The sequence below is a fragment of the Cervus canadensis genome, chromosome 23 (genome assembly GCF_019320065.1).
Source record: "Cervus canadensis isolate Bull #8, Minnesota chromosome 23, ASM1932006v1, whole genome shotgun sequence".
NCBI classification, from domain to species: Eukaryota; Metazoa; Chordata; class Mammalia; order Artiodactyla; family Cervidae; genus Cervus; species Cervus canadensis.
This window is the reverse complement of record NC_057408.1, coordinates 26,177,547-26,183,066: the sequence shown is the minus strand read 5'-3', so window position 1 is coordinate 26,183,066 and position 5,520 is coordinate 26,177,547. Positions and strand designations below refer to the sequence as shown.

General features: G+C 37.8%; 1 non-coding gene across 1 annotated transcript; it reads left to right on the top strand.

The window, feature by feature from the left end:
* Positions 1-1,609: 1,609 nt before the first annotated feature.
* TRNAY-GUA lies at positions 1,610-1,681 on the top strand. Its single transcript has one exon. It is a non-coding gene; the product is annotated as a tRNA-Tyr (tRNA).
* Positions 1,682-5,520: the final 3,839 nt, after the last annotated feature.

Below are 5,520 nucleotides of genomic sequence, written 5' to 3'. Positions count from 1 at the left end.
CCTCACATGTCGGGAAGAGCTGCAGGCTTTGACACAAGTACCTCTTCCCCTTTCATTTCACTATCATAGAATGCTAGTGCGAAGCTTCATTTCCATTTCCCCTTCTATATTGAGCGACCATGGATGTTGGCAATGAAATAAGCACTATGAAAAGCATCTGCTTTCTTTCTTTATGTCAAGTAAAACAGAACCGGAGGGAGCACAGTCACCAGGTCACATGGCTGATGGTCGAGTGACCCAGTCCTCAGTATCATTAACAAACTCGGTCTGGCAAAACTTGGTTCTGCACCCTCAAGTAATATAGCTATTTTACAATAATATAAAATCTGCCTTTATTTGTAGAACTCTGAAAGAACTAGCTAAGCAATCTAAAGATGATGGAAAGATTAAGCCATCAAAAAAAAAAACCTTTTCCATATTTTTGACTATAATGCCTATGCTGTCAAATCCAATGAGCATGTTCACTTCAGCAACCATGTCAAGTTTGGGGGGAAAATATGTGTTTTTCAGTTGGATACAAATTTGGAGTAGTTTATTTTGGGCAGGAGAAACATTCACCAGAATAATTTATGATCAATACAAAATTATAACATCCTAGTCAGTTTAAGAGAAAGAAGAGCTTGAACTTAATTATTAAGGGTTTCATTGTCAAGAAGTTAAATGTGCAGATTTTAATATTAAGTGCAATAATTGTAGATAGACAAATATTTGTCTTTCTTTCAAACTCTTTTGGTACAGTTTTTATTTATTTCCTCTTCTTTATCCCATTAAAAGAAAAGAACCTCTCAGCAGTTATCAAGGCTACTAACGGTGAGTTGAGATGGAGTCAAGACTTAGAAAAAGGTTAGAACATCAAGAAACTTCAGACAAAAATTTTGTTCTTTCATTTAACTGTGAATAAACTGAGATCCATAGGAACTAAACTCCTTGTTGAGTTCAAACAGTTGGATTCCTGAGTGTCTTCCATTATTTCATCACAAAACAAGTGGGAAAAACAAAGAAGCAAGAAATAAAATAGAAAAACTATAAATAAAACAAAGTAAAAATAAGGAGTTGGCTCTATTCTGATTTTCTTCATGGAAATCATATCACTAGTCTCAATTATTGTCTCTTTCTTTATTTTGTATTTCCAAAATAGTTCATTCAGATTTCACTTATATAATTGCACCATTATTTCAATAATTCTGGCATTGTGATTCTTTTCCTCTTGAATTCATATAACAAATATTCATTGAGTACATGATATATGTGCTGTGCTGGGAAAAGTGTTATCTAACTTAAAAGACTCAATTGTATTATGAACCATATATATTAAAATATATTAGTAACAGTGAAAATGATAAGTACACACAATAAGATGCATGGAAAATATGCTACGAAAATGCTGATTTTAGTAAAGTTCATAAATATCTGAATGCCTCCTCTCTTTTAGGCATTGTGCTTTTAACTAGAGATAACATAAATAAATAAAGGATACTGAAATAAATAAATACATAAATAAAGGAGAGTGGAAAGGCTGCCTTAAAACTCAACATTAAAAAAAATGAAGATCATGGCATCCAGTCCAGTCACTTTGTAATACATAGAAGGGAAAAAAGTGAAAACAGCTTCCCTGGTAGCTCAGTTGGTAAAGAATCTGCCTGTAATGCAGGAGACCTGGGTTCAATTCCCGGGTTGGGAAGATACCCTGGAGAAGGGAATGGCAACCCACTCCAGTATTCTTGCCTGGAGAATCCCATGGACAGAGGAGTCTGGCTAAATCATGTCTGACTAAAACATGGAGTTTAGTCGCTAAATCATGTCTGGCTCCTCTGTCCATGGGGTCACAAGAGTCAGACATGATTTAGCGACTAAACCACCACCACCATGGTTTTTCCAGTGGTCATGTATGGATGTGAGAGTTGAACTATAAAGAAATCTGAGCGCCAAAGAATTGATGCTTTTGAACTGTGGTGCTGGAGAAGACTCATGAGAGTCCCTTGGACTGCAAGGAGATCAAATCAGTCAATCCTAAAGGAAATCAGTCCTGAATATACATTGGAAGGACGGATGCTGAAGTTGAAGCTCCAATATTTTGGCCACCTGATGAGAAGAACTGATTCATTGGAAAAGACCGTGATACTAGGAAAGACTGAAGGCAGGAGGAGAAGGGGATCACAGAGGATGAGATGGTTGGATAGTATCACCGACTCGATGGACATGAATTTGAGCAAACTCCAGGAGATAGTGAAGGACAGGGGAGGCTGGCATTCTGCAGTCCATGGGGTCGCAAAGAGCCTGACATGAGTTAGCAACTTAACAACAATAAATAAATAAATAAATAGGACACGCTTCATGACATGTAGCAGAGAAACAGACAAGACAAAACATATGCCAACCAAACATACCAGGCCAATATTATGAGTGAATTTAGAGTAGCAGGAAAAGGGTCACTTCCAGATGCATTTGTGTACAGTGCCCCAAAAGAAAAATACCAGACTGGAATTTTCGAAGATGAGTAGAAGTTGGATGATTTAAAAAAAAAAAAAGTGGAAAAAATACTCTTCAGCTGGAGCCATACCAGTGAACAAAGATGTGAGTTGGTCTAGTGCTGTCAGGAAACTCTAGAGCAGCTTTGTACCTTTAGAAGGTGATGTGCAAAAAGAGAGGAGACTGAATATGGGGTGGGGATGAAGTTTTGGACATCATGACAGTGCCTGTTATGAAACCTAAGTAATTTTAGACTTTAATCTGAAGGGAGTAAAGTGATGCTGTTATTTTTCATGTAGAGGATGCTTTTCTTTAGAAGGTGGATTGATGTGGGATCATGGCTAAGAGAGGATTTCCCTGGCGGCTCAGTGGTAAAGAATCCAGCTGCCAATGCAGGAGATATGGGTTTGACCTCTGGGTCATGAAAATCCCCTGGAGAAGGAAATGGAACCCACACAGGTATTCTTGCCTGGGAAGTACCATGAAAAGAGGAGCCTGGTGGGATACAGTCCATGGGGTCATAAAGAATCAAACATGACTTAGCATCTAAACAATAACAACATTGCAAAGAGAAAGCTGAGAGATTAAATCAGTAAGAATAATATGCCTGAAGCAGACATGTTTAGGAAAATGATGGATTCTAGAAAATACTTGGGACAGTTCATAAGCAGTTAATGGTCTATTGGATGTAGTGGTTAAGAGATAGTGAAGAACCAAACTGACAAAACAAGCGTTTTGAAGGGAAAATTAAGTAAATAATTGCTTTTTGCATTATGTATAATAATACTGGTACCATAAAACATTTATTTTGCTAATCTCTAACATATAACTATTAATAAGAAACAGACAATGAATTATCCCAGATATTTTTTGAAGACCATGTAAAATATCAGAATATAGATCTACTTCTTAGATATTTTAAAGGGTATTTTATTAGCTTTTATTCACTGAGAAAAGCTAAAGTGAGCCAGAAAAGACAGAGCATTTCTCAGTACTGAGATACAGCTCTTCCACTATAAGCTACTCAATTTATCCTGATTTTGATTGATCTTATCCACAAAGGAGACAGAAAATCCTTTAGAGTAAAAAGAGTTTGAGTGTGTTTATGATCAGAGACTACTCAGATTAATCAAGTTGTCAACCACCCAGAACCATTATACTGATCGAGGTGTTGAAGATACCCAGTAGAGAAATAGAAGATGTATCTTTTTTCTACCATCAATATTAGAGAGTTGTAATGGCTACATTATAGGTCACTGTAGTGAATCCTTCTTACGCTCTCTTTGTAGACTACCTAGATACTTATGACAAAGAAAGGTAAGGTTTTCACCCAAGCAGTTAGGATGATTTTCATACATTAAAAATTTATTTTAATCAGAGTCTTGAGTTTTGAAAATATCTGGAAAATTGCACCATGTCAAAAAAGGGATCATTTGGCTTAAGCAGTTAAGTATAAAACAAACCCAGAGAAACATGGATATAGAATTTCATACTGAAGGGAGATATGGTTAGGATCCAGAATTCGAGAGTCTGTACCAACACTGCTAATTATAATTGTGGGACCTCAAATTCAGCATTTCCTTTCTAAGACCTTCAGTACCATACTTCAAAACTGAGCTTTTTAATTAAAGAGGTGAAATAGGCCCTGTTGACAACCAAAGAAACTGAAAATAACCCTCATTGACTATCAGGCCCTGATATTCCCAACAGAACTCAAGCAAGGCTCAGAAGAGGAGACAGACAAGGCTATTCTGATTCCACAAAAGTGATAACTATGACTCTTTTCTGAAAACAACTCTAGTTCCACTTTAATCCCTTTGCTATCTAGATAAGCACTAAGATAAGCCATCATAAGTGTTCCCCCTTCTCGCACTGTCCAACACAGGACTGGCTCTTGCCTCCCTGTTGCCTTCCCAGAATCACCCAGCACAAACCCAAAGCCCTTTACGTGACACTGTCAAGGATCTTCTAAGAGTACCTTCTCCCACGTTGTGCTGTGCTGTGCTTAGTCACTAAGTCATGTCCAACTTTTTTCAACCCCATGGACTGTAGCCTGCCAAGCTCCTCTGTCCATGGGATTCTCCAGGCAAGAATACTGGAGTGGGTTGCCATGCCCTCCCCCAGGGATTCTTCCCAACTCAGGGATCAAACTCAGGTCTTCTGCAATGTAGGTGGATTTTTTTACTGTCTGAGCTACCAGAGAAGCCTAAGAATACTGGAGAGGGTAGCCTATCCCTTCTCCAGGGGATCTTCCTGATCCAGGGTCTCCTGTATTGCAGGAGGATTCTTTACCAGCTGAGCTATCAGGGAAGCCCTCTCCCATGCTACAGCCTGTTAAATAAACCTAACTTTAGTTGACTATGAAAACAGCACATAGAAAATTTATACCACATGTTGGGTCTTGTAGAAAGATCACTCCCAAGTGGGCAACCAGAGAAAGCTTCATAGGATTGCAGTTATCTAAAACTGACATAAATGAAAGAATGTCAATGTATAAATGAAAAGCTGGAAACAGAAGCTGATTCCAGGTTGAGGACAAACAGAATCAAAGGCCCAGAGATGAAAAAACTCAGTTGTCAGTTTTAGCCAGTATGTATCATTTTATATTTCTGGGCACAAAATAAATCCATATCTCCATCATTTTCTCAAATATCAATTACACACTGGAATAGATACCTATTGTTAAGAAACAGTCAAGTGTCTTCTTCTTGAAAGCTCTAATCTGTAATTGTCCCAGAAATGGCTTATCCAGTCTGACAGAATTATTCTTTTTCTTTTCCTTTCTTTTATTTCTTCTTGTAATGACCCAAAGCCAGGGATAATTTTTTCCAGAGCATTCCAATTTGTTCAATTACCAACACCATGCTGTCACTCGTAAATTCTGCTTTTGCGCCTGGAGAAAGCTATGAGATGAGGGTCTTATTTCTAGACTCCGGTACAGGCACTGTTGTTCTTCACAGAAATGAATTACTATGGTTTGGCTAAACGTGCTTCCCTCTTTACTTTTCAAATTTCAAAGTTTACACCATTATTGTCAGCACTTATTCTCCA